Genomic DNA, 15,708 nt, shown 5'->3' on the forward strand with positions numbered 1-15,708 from the left:
AGAACAAAAATCTGGCATCCACTACATGCAAAATAAAACAAAGAAAAAAGAAGTTCTTAAATGTTAGATTATTCGAATAAGGTATATTTAATATATTTTTATTCAATTAAATTAAATTAAGATTAAGTATATAAGTTGTTGAGGTTTTGTCAATTAAATGGTAAATTTTAACATTTTAACTGTTAGCCTTTTTATCTATGTTTTTCAGGAAAGTTGTTCATTCTATCATTTGACTAGTCATCCTTAAAATAACCAGATAAATTGTCGTCTGCCCTCGAGCATACAGACACGAGAAATGAGAATGACTAGGCTGTAAAACTCAAGGACTTCATTGTTAATCTCTAAGAGGTGAGAGAAATATTCGCAAGAATACAAAACTCAAGAGGACTTGTTGCAATTGTAACGCGACCAAATCAATTGATCAGTGCAAATTATTGGTGTGGATTCTTACCTTCGTTGTCTCAAATCTCAATGCCTCTCGCTCTCTATAAGATCAGTCAACGTCTCAAACTTCTCTACTCTGATAACAAATCTCTTGTTCTCTGGGTTTCCTCACTTGTCTGCCGGTCTCCGTCTACACGGATGAAGAAACCCCATCAGCCATTGTGCACCACCCAGAAACTCTGCACCTGACAATTCGTCACAGGAAAAACAGGGGAGGGAAGCGTCTCATCTTTCGCTGGCGTGGGACTTTAGATCTTGATTGGGATGGGCAATGATGGAAAGGAAATTACCCACGTTCAGGTTCAAGATATTGAAATGACCCGGGTAAGTTATGCTATGAATCTCCGCATAGAATTTGTTGATTGCCCAAAATTCCACTGGTTTTTTATGTTATAGTAACTGCAAACAACTTTACAGCTAGGGTTCTTGCTGGGAGAAGTAGGCTTTGACGGGTGTGTGTTTTGATCTTGATAACTGAGCACTGTATCAAGAGGTTCCAGCTATGTTGTTGAACTTGCAATTGTTATACGTTGATCTAAAAGTTGTTTGTGTATGATTATTATTTACATGATTAAACGTTGTAGAGTTATGCTTGTTACACTCCTGTCTTATGGTTCTTTACCTTGGGGAGTGTAATGACATCTTACTGGTGACTCACTTTGCCATGGTAATCAACAGCTCAAGTCATAACATGTATGCAATAATGTGCCTAAGCATTAATGCTTTCTGACTTGATTTTTTACATGCTCACGTTTCAAGACTTTAAACAATGATGATGAAAGTGTCAGTTGTGTGAAAAAGCTCAATGCAGAAATTTTATTTGCTAGTGTCACGGTCTTCTTTAAGGTGTTGATGATTGCTATGGTAATTTGGTCATTGCTGGCTGAATTCTCTCAAATTTCTGATATGGCTTCCAAGTTTTTTTTCTTGTACCATGTTCATGATCTTGCAAGGATGGAGGGGTTGCTAAATTTACATGATTGTTTATACATTTTCAGTTTAATTTCTTAGAAGCTTCTTTATACCAATTTGACAATCAGGTGACCCTATAAGAATGAATCAATCAAGATGTATTACGAATATATGCATACAAACACATTGATTAATAATTACTTTACTGTATCCTGCTATATTCTGTAGAATATTGATGGCATCAGATTCAGTTCTTGCAGAAAATACGCATCTAATATCCAATCTTAAATCAAGCTACAATGTCAGAACATTTGGTTTTGCTAGTATTGTTGTTGGTATCTTTGAGCATTGGTCATGTGTGGGGCGCAAAAATAAGTCATAAAGCTCCTTGGAGGATCCACACCCTGTTCTCTGTGGAATGCCAGAACTACTTTGACTGGCAGACAGTGGGCCTCATGCAAAGCTATAGGAAGGCCAAACAACCTGGACCAATCACCCGTCTTCTCAGTTGTACTGATGAGGAGAAGAAAAATTACAGAGGGATGCATTTAGCTCCCACTTTCGAGGTGCCCTCAATGAGCAGACACCCCAGAACTGGTGACTGGTAGAGTTCTGTTCCAAATCTAATTTGCTTTAGAAATTTAATTTCAATTATGAATTTTAGGTTAGTTTCCTTTCTAAATGCAGTTTATATCTTTGACTATTTCTGATTGTCCAATGCTAGACTTGATAGTCATTTAAAATTTTTTAATTCTGCGTGATGTTATCTTGTGCATAGTTATGTTGCTGCTTCTTTTATTGGTACATCTGAGTCAATATATATAGTTTTGAAAATTGTGTATGCTAACTTTGTCGATATCTGTGGTAACTAAGGGATTGTTTGATACACAGAAATGTCAGGTATGGAAATGAAAATGAAGTGAGGATGTGGATAAAATGGATGGGAAACAACTCTCACATCCTTTTTAAAAAGTAATACAGAGGGACATATACACTTGAATTATGATAACAAGGGTATGCTTGGGATTACATAAATTAAAGTTTCACGCTTTTTGTGCATTCCGTGTGCATGTTTCCATTTCCCCTTATGCCTTGAACCAAACAATACAGAAATATTCACATCTTCCTTTCTACTCATTGATTTTTATGTTGTGCCTTGTTAATTAGTTATGAGGTTAACAAAAGCTTCCCGGATGTCTTCTTTGAATTCACATCATTCAACTATGTTCAATTTACCTGAGTTTAAAGGCTATTCAACATCAGCTAAGTAACTATTCTGCTGTTCATTCATGACCAATTTATCTCTGGTTGTATCCTGGTATTATTGTCTGATTTTGTCAGTGTTTCTTCTCTCCCATATTCCACGTTCTGAGTAATGAATCTCAAAATTTGCCTTTTTCTAAATGGATAAATGCATCTTATTTTATGAAAGGGAAATCCTTTTTCCGTGATAGAGGCATAATTTATAAATAATTTATTTTCTATGCAGGTACCCTGCAATAAACAAACCTGCTGGGTTGTGCATTGGCTCAAACATAGTAAAGATGCAGAAAATGTTGACTGGGTTGTCATACTGGATGCAGATATGATAATCCGTGGCCCCATTGTACCTTGGGAACTTGGTGCAGAGAAAGGCAGACCTGTTGCAGCATATTATGGGTATCTAATAATTTCATGCTTCTCATCCATTTTATTCAACTTTCTCTTTAGTGGTATAGTGTAGGCAGCATTTTCACCCCTTACAAATTGTTGAAATAAAGCAGCTTATTTAGTATTGACCATTTATAACAACTAGAGTGGAACCCATGATTTTACATGGAACTTAAGATGAGCCATGTTGTTCACGATTTGTAAATAGTGTGACTTCCTACAACTTTTATAGATAATTGAGAAAGGAGTTTTAATTGTCTATGGCTTTTTTTATTTACCTTCATAATATTTCCATTCATTATTATTGGAGAGAAAGGATTTAGTTATTGTATTGTGAATTAGAGAACAGGACCTACATCAAACCTTAAATGGGGGGGTTTTGAAATTGACATTGAGGTCAAAGTTATGAAATTTGCTAGTTTGAATCTTATTAAGTAGTTCATAGATATTGTACTCTATATTCAGTCTTTTTCATGTTGCTTACGGATGGAAGCTTCTATAAACATAACCAACATTTCTCTTGCAGATATTTAAGAGGTTGTGACAATATTTTGGCCCAACTGCACACTAAACACCCGGAACTTTGTGACAAAGTTGGCGGCCTTCTGGCAATGCATATAGATGACCTGAGAAAATTGGCACCTATGTGGCTTTCAAAAACAGAAGAAGTGAGAGAAGATACAGCCCACTGGGGAACAAATATAACTGGTGATATTTATGGGAAGGGATGGATTAGTGAGATGTACGGATACTCTTTTGGTGCTGCAGAAGTGAGTTTACTGCCCTAATATTTTTTGTGATGACTGCAAAAATATTTTAGCGATTGTTGTACCACTCAAACTTATCTGGCACCTAGCTTGAAGTGTCCTCCCCTCACCACAAAAGCCTGAAGTTCTTGGCCGTTCAATTTTTGCTGGTTACTTTAAGTGTTTCCTGTTTCTTCTTTGCTTTTGACTCCCTTTCGGGTTTTCCCTGCTTGTTCCCAGGTTGGACTTCGGCACAAAATCAATGATAACTTGATGATTTATCCGGGTTATGTTCCGCGAGAGGGAATTGAGCCAATTCTGCTTCACTATGGGCTGCCGTTCAGTGTTGGAAATTGGTCATTTAATAAACTCTCTCACCATGAAGATGATATTGTTTATGATTGTAATCGGCTCTTTCCAGAACCTCCTTATCCTAGGGAGGTATGTCAGCTGGTTGGAGTAAACTAGGGTGGTCTTTTTTCAATCGCAATTATGCCTGTTTTGTAGGGACTGAATTCCTGTGTTGTTGTGAAGCAAGCATGCATTATCATTATTTAAGCTTGATATCATTTTTTGTGGATTCCAACTGGTCCCTTAAGCTCAACTTTCAATCCCAATATTTTGAATTTATGCACAGGACATGATGGATCAGTTGTCTTTCTTCTTTGTCATCTTTTATTTTATTTTTTTAACCAGGGGCTGAAATTGAAAAATTTCATGTTGCAGGTAAGGATGATGCAAATTGACCCTAATCAAAAGCGTGGGCTGTTTCTCAGTGTAGAGTGCATGAACACTTTAAATGAAGGTCTTTTATTGCAGCATGCGGCGAAGGGTTGCCCTAAACCAGCATGTCTAAATACTTGAGTTTCTTGAAAAGCAAAACCTTTGCTGAGCTAACTAAGCCTAATATGTTAATCCTGCTACTCTAGAAATGATGGACGATAAGGACACTGTTCAGGAACATGATGATGATGATGATGCTGGAAAGCCATATCCTAAAATCCATACTGTTTTTTCCACAGAATGTACACCATACTTTGATTGGCAGACTGTAGGGCTTATGCACAGTTTCCGTACAAGTGGGCAGCCTGGAAACATCACTAGACTTCTCAGCTGTAATGAGGAGGACTTGAAGCAATACAAGGGCCATGACTTGGCACCTACCCATTATGTTCCATCAATGAGTCGACATCCATTAACAGGCGATTGGTAATTTTGTTTATTTCAATCGTGTTATTTTTGGGCATTAGCCTTCTCAGTTAGTTGCGTTTTGTTATCTCACCAAAATCTGACAAGCTGGTCTCCTTATATTCTTTTTCATTGTCGCTGAAACTACATTCATCCTGGTTAAACTAGTTATTTACCATAGTTAGATTCTTTCTGGCCAATTGATTTTTCTCTGATTATCATTGCTGCAAAGATGTGATTTGTGACTTTGAAAATAAGACCATTAGTGCTTCATACGCTCTAGTATCTTCAGCTTTTAGTTCTAGATATGTCCTGTCAGATTTGTCTCCAACCTCCTGAGCTGTTTGATTTGACTATTTAACTCTCGCGCATGATTTTGATGTCCTGAAGAGACAGATATTGATGTTCAATTATTCATTGTATTTGGCAGTTTGGCGGTGATCACGTTTCATTTCAAACAAATTTTGATTATCTATGTAGCACTGTAGAATTGCTCATATGATGTCTTGTGGTGGGTGTTGCTTGCTTGAGCATATGTGCAGAATAGGGATATACCATACCGTTACTTCATGTGGTGTGAAGTTCTTGAGGGGTCGCTTGTTCATAGTTTTTCTATTTTTTTCTGAAGAATTTAGAGTTAGAGCATGGCAAGTGTTGAAAATTTCTGTTTCATTTTAGGTATCCAGCAATTAATAAGCCTGCTGGAGTTCTTCACTGGCTCAACCATGCAAACATTGATGCAGAATTCATAGTTATCTTGATGCTGATATGATCTTGAGAGGTCCAATCACACCCTGGGAGTTCAAAGCTGCCCGTGGCCGGCCGGTTTCTACTCCATATGAGTAAGACCATTGAATTTGATTCATGGTTGTGGTCTATAAATGTTGCTGCTGATGTGTAGGCATTATAAGTAGCTGTGGTGCGCATGCACAAGTCTCTATGGCTTTTTCCTGTTTTGATCCCCTTTTCTCTGTGCAGCTATCTTATTGGTTGCGATTAATGAGCTTGCAAAACTTCATACAAGCCATCCTGAGGCTTGTGACAAGTTGGTGGAGTAATCATTTGCACATGGATGATCTACGAAAATTTGCTATACAATGGCTTCATAAAACAGAGGAGGTCCGGGCTGATAGGGCTCATTATGCAAGAAATATAACGAGATGTATATGAATCCGGGTGGATCAGTGAGATGTACGGTTACTCATTTGGTGCAGCCGAGGTAATATGCTATTTTTGAAGCATTTAAGTTATCCCAATAGGTGCATTATCTTTTATTTTTCTCTTTAAAGTATGAACATGTGTCATAGCTGTAACTAAAAATTCTGTCCATGCAGCTGAATTTAAGGCATCGCATTGAAAAAGATATACTAATATCCCGGGATATGTCCTGAACCTGGTGTCAAATATAGAGTTTTTCATTATGGATTACTCTTCAGAGTCGGGAATTGGAGCTTTGACAAGGCTCGACTGGAGGGAAGTTGACATGGTTAACAGATGCTGGGCCGAGTTCCCGAACCCACCAGATCCGTCAACACTGGACGACGCTGATGTGGATGCTCGGGAACGAGACCTGCTTAGCATAGAATGTGTAAGAACACTAAATGAAGCTCTGCGCCTGCATCATGAGAGAAGGAACTGCCCCACTGACAGTTCCTTATCCAGTTCGGAAGGCAACACTACCAGTGAAACAGGATTTCAAGGAAACTTGGCGACTTTAATGAAACTTTTGCCTCAAGAAAAATCGTTTATCGGCAAATTCTGAGAAAGATGGGATGCTTAGTTCTTTCAAGTTCTGGGTGATAGTATTATGGGCATTTTTCTGGCTTGGGCTTCTCTGTGGTCATTTTTCTGGTTTATTCAGGTCAAGAGAAGAGGAATGAGGATGAAAAACCATAGAAGCCGGAGAAGAAGCTTGTATCCCGGATACATGGAAGTAACGGCCGTGATCGGCATAGCCGTGGTTTGATGTGCCTCTGTACATCTTTTTTGTTCTTCTTTTTCATGTGTAAAGCTGAGGGGGCGAATTTATTTGAGACTATTATCATGCAAGGATCACATTCAATGAGTGGAAGCCATGGAGTGATCCTGAGCAAGCTATTGTCATGGCGTCATGGTTTCCTCTGGTTGTGCCTTTTTGCACAGTTTTAATGTTGTAAAACTTATTTAGAAACAAACAATTTTTATAAATTTTTCCTCAATAAGTTTGAAATATTAATTATTAATAATAGAAGCTTAAATCTTTTTGCCATGCCCAAAATCCTACATATTTTCTCTGTGTAATTGTTAATCAGTTGCATGAGATGCAAGGGCCATATAATTTGTTTGTTTAATAAGTATGAGAAATATTTCAGTAGTAGATAGGGGATATAATTGTATAAACACATATATTGTTTCAGAGAAGGTTTCCAATTTTTTAAAGGTTAAAAAAATTACAATTATGATCATAAATTTATATGAGTCATTTTATCTTTAATTTAAAAATGTTCGTTATTTCGTACCCCAGCGTTAACAGACTGTTATGTGGGTCTCATGTTTTTTTTTTTTTTTAATTTCTCCTTGTCTCTCTCTCTCTCTCTCTAGTCTTCGCTCGTTGTTGTTTCCTTCTTTCATGCACCAGGTCATAGTTATATACTTCTCCTCTATACTCTTTCTTGTCCCCTTCCCCAATAGCCCTTTGCCCCATAATATCTCTCTTGAAGCAATTTCAGTTTTATATATAGAAACAATCCAGTTTTGATACCTAGTTCCTCTTCTTCTAATCCTTCATTATATTTATCACTACTCGTCCTGCGAGCATTCATTCTCATTTACTCGTTAAATTTTTGGAATCTCTGAGCTAATGTTTTGAGACTTTGAAGAAAAATGTGAATTCTTATACATGCAACTTAATCAATTAAACATGTGTTGTGTGGTGTGTGTGTGTGTAGCAAGCACCTGCCCAGCTCCCGGTGTGAAATAAACGCAACTTGCTCTGTTCTGTGATTGTGCAACAGAGCCTGGTTAATAGAGATGCAAAGAAGAGGAGGAGGACGGTGAGAGACAGATGAGAAGAAGATGATAAAGAGGAGACATGGTTGCAGGGAGAGGGAGGGGGGGGGGAGAGGGAGAGGGAGAGCGAGAGGGAGCATTTGATTAGCAAGGTCAAGCATCCATGGCGAAACCTGCACGATGATAACACCATTTCTCGATCTTACAATCTTACTCCAGCATCTAGCATCCCATAAGTAGAGTTAGCCCCTCTACGCCGCCCATCTGCTTCCTATGTTGCATCCCACCCCGAGTTCTGGGCCCTCTCATCTTTCCCCCTCCCTATCTCTTCCCCTTTCTTTCTTCTGCCATTTCTCAGGATAGCGGCTCCTACAAGTTAGCTGTAAGCATTGAAGCGTCGCTCAACAGCTATCTCTACTCTCTCTCAACTTCACGCTTCTCTCTATTCACCCTCATCATCTTTGCTCTTGCTTTTCTGCCATGGCTCCTCTATCAGGATGAACCAGAAGGAGAGAGTGATCACTTCTCTCTCTTGTAGATATCACACTCATGACTTGCAGCAAAGTAAAGCCAACATGCTCCTACCAGCAAGCCACAAGTTCAATGAGAAGGATAGAGAGTGAGATGAATGGAGACTGATGAAGAGGGAGATGAATGGAGGAGAGAGACGCTTTCATGTGATAAAAAATAAAAAAAATAATGAAACCTAATAAATAATATTTTATAAAAAATATTAAAAAATTTAATATGAGGCTCACGTAAAAACACATATTGTACAATTTGATGTCAGGGACATAATTATTAAATTTTAATAAGGTTAAAAATAAAATTAATTTAAATTGAGTTTAGAATAAAATTGACTCTTAGCTCATTTAAAAATTAGATCTTGCAATGTTGAAATTTGACACAACCAAATGCCATCTAAAAAATGAAAAATATGAAAATATATGTAAGAATTAATACTTGGTTTATTTTGAGTTTTGTTTTACGAGTCTTATTAATTACAATGAATGGGGATCACTTTTTGTCATTGAGGAAAACTAAGCTATTTATGATTATACCTTTTAAAATTATTTAATTTAAATTAACATGTAGAGTAAACCAGTGCATTGTAACGTTAAACTTGGGCATTGAAATAGGAGTAAACAAAATCATATTTATCAATCAAATGATCATTAGAGTGACATGCCATCATCCTTCCAGACAAGTCTTTTTAAAGTTATTATTTCGAAACAAGCCCTATGCTTCTTTCTTCCTTCTAGGTGTTCGAATTCACTGCAAAACCCGCCCTCAAATAAACCCTTCCCCAAACGTATTCTCATTCTCATTCCCTCAATCATGGAGTGGAATCCTCAAACCCTCCAATTTCTCTCCGAATGCTTCCTCCACTCCCTCTCTCCCTCGCCGGAGCCTCGCCGCCGGGCTGAAGCCTCCCTCGCCGACGCTGCCGACCGTCCAAACTACGGCCTTGTCGTGCTCCGCCTCGTCGCCGAGCCTTCCGTCGATGATCAGATCCGTCAAGCTGCCGCCGTCAACTTTAAGAACCACCTCCGTGTCCGATGGGTGCCGGCTGCTTCGGATGACGCCAATGTGCCCGCTTTCTCCCCCATACTTGACCCGGAGAAGGAACAGATTAAATCATTGATAGTGCCGCTGATGCTTTCTGCCACTCCTAAGATTCAAAGTCAACTTAGCGAAGCTTTGGCTGTAATTGGTAAGCATGATTTTCCTAAATCGTGGCCTGCGTTGCTTCCTGAGCTCATCATGAATCTTCAGAAAGCATCGCAAGCCTCTGATTATGCCTCTGTTAATGGTGTTCTTGGCACTGCCAATTCTATTTTTAACAAGTTTCGGTACCAGTATAAAACCAACGATCTTTTGCTTGATTTGAAGTATTGTCTTGATCTTTTTGCGGCACCTCTGCTGGAAATATTTCTCAAAACGGCTTCGTTGATTGATGCGGCTGCGAACTCCGGAGGGCTTGCTACAATCTTCGTCCTCTTTTTGAGTCGCAGAGGTTGTGTTGTAGCATATTCTATTCATTAAATTTTCAGGAGCTGCCTGAGTTTTTTGAGGATCACATGAAGGAGTGGATGACTGAATTTCGAAAATACCTCACTACAAGCTATCCTGCACTTGAGAATAGTGGTCCTGATGGTTTTGCACTTGTAGATGAGCTTCGAGCTGCAGTTTGTGAGAATATTAATCTTTATATGGAAAAGAACGAGGAGGAGTTTCAAGGATACCTGAATGATTTTGCACTTGCTGTGTGGACCTTACTGGGAAATGTATCCCAGTCTTCTAGCCGTGATCAGCTGGCTATCACAGCAATCAAGTTTTTGACCACTGTTAGCACAAGTGTGCACCACACCTTGTTTGCTGGTGAAGGAGTTATACCACAGATCTGTCAGGGCATTGTGATCCCGAATGTAAGGTTGAGGGAAGATGATGAGGAACTCTTCGAGATGAATTATATTGAGTTTATTAGGAGAGATATGGAAGGTAGTGATCTTGATACTAGGAGGAGGATTGCCTGTGAGCTACTCAAAGGTATTGCGACACATTATGGGGATACTGTCAGAAGCATTGTTTCTGCGCAAATACAAACTTTATTAAGTTCTTTTGCTGTAAATCCAGTGGTAAATTGGAAGGACAAAGATTGTGCTATATTCTTGGTAGTTTCTCTGGCAACCAAGAAGGCTGGAGCTAGTTATGTCTCAACAGAACTTGTTGATGTTCAGAGCTTTTTGAATCTGTAATTGTCCCAGAGCTGCGGAGTCCAGATGTGAATGGGCATCCTATGCTTAAGGCGGGTGCTCTCAAATTTTTTACTATGTTCCGGAGTCATATATCAAAACACATAGCATTGAAGTTTTTCCCAGATTTGGTTCGCTTCCTTTCTGCAGAATCAAATGTTGTTCATTCTTATGCTGCAAGTTGTATTGAAAAACTCTTATCGGTAAAGGATGAGGTGGTAGAGCCCGATACACATCAGCTGACATCAATCCTGTTTTCCCTGTGCTGATGAACAGTCTTTTCAGCGCCCTGAAGCTCCCAGAGTCTGAAGAAAATCAGTATGTAATGAAGTGTATCATGAGGGTTCTTGGGGTTGCTGATATATCTGTCGAAGTTGCTCGAATCTGTATTGAGAGTTTAGCCTCAATTCTTGGTGAAGTTTGCAGGAATCCAAAAAATCCCATCTTCAATCATTATCTCTTCGAGTCTGTGGCGATACTTGTAAAGAGGGCATGTGAGAGGGATTTGTCTCTTGTATCAGTTTTTGAAGCAAGTCTCTTCCCTAGGCTTGAAATAATATTGACCAATGATGTTACTGAATTTTTCCCATACACATTTCAATTGCTTGCTCAACTTGTGGAGTTGAACAGGCCACCTGTCCCAGCAATCTACATGCAGATATTTGAGATCCTTTTGTCACCTGATTCTTGGAAAAGAGCTCCAAATGTTCCTGCACTTGTGCGTCTTCTCCAGGCCTTCCTTCAGAAGGCTCCACTTGAGGTCAGCCAAGAGGGTAGACTAAGTAAGGTGCTTGGCATATTTGACTCACTCATCCAATCTCCTAGCACAACTGAGCAAGGATTTTATGTGCTTAATACTGTCATTGAGAGTCTTGAGTATGCTGTCATTGAACCTTATATTTCTCACGTTTGGGCTGCTATTTTCAGAGAGCTTCAAAGAGGCGAACAGTAAAGCTTATCAAGTATCTTTTAATATTCATGTCACTCTTTCTGATTAAGCATGGTCCTTCTAACCTTGTTGAGACTATGAATCGCGTCCAGCCCGCTATATTTACTGTGATTCTAAATCAATTTTGGATTCCTAATCTAAAGTTCATTACTGGAGCTATTGAACTCAAGTTGGCTGCAGTTGCTTCAACTAGACTTATATGTGAATCTCCAATCTTCTTAGATGCCACAGCTGCTGAATTGTGGGGAAAGATGGTTGACAGCATTGTCACCCTTCTTTCACGGCCAGAAGAGGATAGGGTTGAGGATGAAGCTGACATGCCAGATATTACAGAAAATGTGGGCTATACTGCCACATTTGTTCGTCTTTACAATGCTGGAAAGAAAGAAGAGGATCCACTGAAAGATATAAAAGATCCGAGGGAATTTTTTGTCTCTTCATTGTCCCGATTTTCTTCACTTTCTCCTGGGAGGTTTCCTATGGTCATTAGTGAAAATGTCGATCCTGCAAATCAAGCAGCATTGCTTCAGCTTTGCCAAACTTATAATCTCCTGATAGCCTGAGTAAGTAGAAGCAAATGATGCTTTATTTCCCATTTTTTGATCTGTTTTTTGTTGGATTGGAAATGTTCTGAGAGTAATAGCTTGCCCATTTTGTTGTAACATTTTTTGCACGAGTTTTTCTTGATTATCAATCTATCTTTTCATCTGGACCTTGTATGAATGTATTATTATCAAATTAGTTTTTGTGCGACTTTTCAGGCAGTTTCATGCTTTTTTAATTTTTATACACAAATTTAGGTACGATAAAATAATTTTTAATTATTGTGCTAGTTCCATGATCGATCAGTTCTTTGTTGCTGTTGTTCCTTCTTGAGTTCCTTTTTCTCTCTCCCTCCCCTTTCTTTAGAAATGTAAATAGGCATTGTAAGGAATCACAAAATATTTAGCTTACTGTCACCTCTTCTGATTTGGGTCCCACCATGTAGTGCTGGACTGACTGACTGCCTGTGTTCATTGGTGCACAGCTATTGTGAAGCACCTTTGCTTGCAACATGCTAGAATATCTCTCTCCTTTGGCATTTTGGTTGAGAAATTACCATAGTTGATCTTTTATTGTCTTTGTGCATGGGTGTGTAGTGGCAGAGACTGAGGTTGAAAGTTGTGTTATAAGTGCATGTTTTACGTGTCTAATGATCTTTAATCTTCATTATTATTCTTATATTTTGTTATGCTTCAATTTTCTTGTTTGGTTGAGAATGAATGATGAGTTCTTTCCGTAATAATCCATTTGTTCTACTAACACAGGATTTTATGCTGGAATCAAATTAGTGGAATCTTGGGTTTGGAAGAGTTATCTCCGGCATTGATGAGCTGGGTGATGATTCTACTCTGATGCATTGTGAATTAAATCAGTATTTAATCATCCATTTTTGCTCCTGCCATGATCATACATGAAGAACTGGGATTTTTTGTTCGAATCTTGCTTGAATCCATGAGATCTGTGCATGTGTATGGAGTTTCATGTGATCTGTTGGGTTTCGGTGTAAAATCATCTGCCGTTCTTGCAATTCCTTGTCTTGCTGTTTTTTTCTCTCAGTATGCATATGAGCAAATCGTGACCAATATTAAGGTCCATTTTTTTAAAAAAAGAAAAGATTTGCATATGAAATTGAATTTTTCTCGTGCAAATCTTGATTCCATCTTTCAGGCTCAGTCCAACATTTTGGGGGGCCAAAAATATGAAAACCTTGTATTGTAGCCCCTCAAGCTAAATGAGTCCTTTGACAATAGTCAGTGACTTGGGTCAATATTAAAGGTTTGTTTTCTGGTTTTCTAAAAAGAATATATCGGCTGAAAATTCTTTCAATTTGGCTCTTAAACCTAACGAAGTCCTTAGAATCTGTATTCTTGAACAAAAAATTGTCGACTATTAGTTAAGTATTTTGTTATAATTTTTTTTACAGTCTAGTATTTATAATCTTAAAGAAGCAAACTGCTTGGTTTTATTTATAAAATATTTCTTCACCTGTGTTGCGTTGCGTGTATTAAACAATCTACCAGTCTTTTAAAAGAAAAATTCCATGTTTTTATTTAAACATCTTAGCGAGTGAGTTGAGAATTGATTATTGATTGCAGATTATGTGTTTTGATTTCAGTCAAATTCTACTTAAAATCATATTTGTAAATTTGATCGAAAACAACACAATGCTCTGTTTGGAAGGAGAGAATAATTTTTGCTTGTTTGGATGAAGAAAAAGTGAGTGAAGAAAAATGGAAGAAAAAATAAAGTGTAGACTCATCATATTTTTCTATTAATTTTTCTCTCAACAAAGAGAGATTTTAAGAGTAAAATATTTATTCTGCCTCCTACCCTCCTCCTCAGACTTGGCTTTACTCTGCTGATACAACAACCTCTGCGGCTGCTCTATTTTGGCAAAAATCTGGATCGTCTAGATAAAATTTGATGGTCTGGATTTAATATTTTAATTTTAATTTTGATTTTATATGTATTAAAATAAAAATGTAATAAATTTGAACGCCAATTTGAACAGTTTTGATATAAATAGTACAAATTTAGTGTTCAATTTTTTTATGATTTTTATAAACTAATTATTTAGATATACTTTGGACAGTGTAAGTTTGATATTAAAATTTAAAATTGTAAATTCAAACAGTCCATATTTAACATAAATTGTCCAGCCTGATTATTAAATTTATCAATATTTTTTATAAATTTTGATCATCCATGTTAAACTTAAATTGTCCAGACTGTTTAGTAGACTTATTGAAAAAATCATAAATATGGATTATTCATATTAAGCCTAAATTATTCATATTAGTAATCAGATTTATTAAAAATTTTATAAATTTTTTATTTTAATAAATACAAAAATTAAAATCAAAATATTAAATTCAAACAGTTCAAGATTCTTCTCAAAATGCTGCAAAGGTGCGCTATGTTAACGGAGCAAAGCGAAATCCTTTCTCCTCACTCTCTGCTTTCACGCTATGCCACTTTGATATTTATTTTCATTTTTTCCAGCATATTGCCTCAGATAAATCAATATAAGATTATAATGTGGGCCTTACTTTTTCAGAGAGAAATCCATACAAGATTATACTGGAATTGATTTTCATTTTCCCATGTTAAATATACAACATGAAGTTGATCATTTTCCTACATAACTTATTTGCTCTGGATTAGCCAATAACAATTATTATGCCCATAGTCTAGTTAATTTATTTGTTGGGAGAGATGTCGAGACTAATTAAATGTGAAAATAACTTATTATTACTAAATTATTTGATTTTTAAATACAATAACATAAATATATTTTTTAACAACTAATTTGATTTTTAATAAATTTGATGATATTAATTTTGATATAATTTTGGTTTCAATTTATTGGTATAAAGATAATTACATGAACCATAATATACTTTGACATAAGAGTATCATAGTCATTGTGATATTTGCTCGTTTTCTTTTCTTTATTTTTTCTTGTCCACCCAAATACAAGGAGTAATAACATTTTATTTTTAATTCCATCCAATTGAGGGTTCATCTAGAGGTGGTAATTGATGAAAGATTCCTTCTTTTGTTTCTCATGCAATTGTTTCTCATTTTTTCCATTAAAAATACATATTTTATCCAATGTTGTTTTGCTCTCTAAAAGTATCCTGCTATTAAAGGTCATATTCAAGATATTGTGAAACATTAAATGTGAAGGACTAATCCCTTTCATTAGGCCCAATCCCTGTTAGCTATCCAAGGTAATTCAAATGCACTTGATGAGATTTACTTATGGATAAATTTTTTTTTTTGGACTGACATACTTGACTGACACTACCTCAAAAGCTGATGGATCAGCATTCTCCATTGATGTCCAATTATGCTTGTGGGCTTCCTTAGAATTGGATCAGAACCTATCACTTACCATGAGCGGAAATGATATCCTGTTGCACACAAAAACTTAAAAAACCAAAAAAACAAAAAAAAAAAAAACAACGGTTGGGATTGATCAAGAAATTTGATCACATTTCATTTAAATTGTGTTCAACATTAAACACAC

At 37.0% G+C, this 15,708-nt stretch overlaps 2 pseudogenes; both read left to right on the plus strand.

Annotated features, from left to right (window-relative positions):
* The first annotated feature begins 342 nt into the window (after positions 1-342).
* On the plus strand, positions 343-6,836 carry LOC129290915 (peptidyl serine alpha-galactosyltransferase-like; annotated as a pseudogene).
* Positions 6,837-9,194: 2,358 nt separating this feature from the next.
* LOC129290277 (exportin-2-like) lies at positions 9,195-13,203 on the plus strand (annotated as a pseudogene).
* Positions 13,204-15,708: the final 2,505 nt, after the last annotated feature.

Source organism: Prosopis cineraria, unplaced genomic scaffold (genome assembly GCF_029017545.1).
Source record: "Prosopis cineraria cultivar Desert tree isolate PC_DT_omini unplaced genomic scaffold, ASM2901754v1 PC13, whole genome shotgun sequence".
In the NCBI taxonomy this organism is placed as follows: Eukaryota; Viridiplantae; Streptophyta; class Magnoliopsida; order Fabales; family Fabaceae; genus Prosopis; species Prosopis cineraria.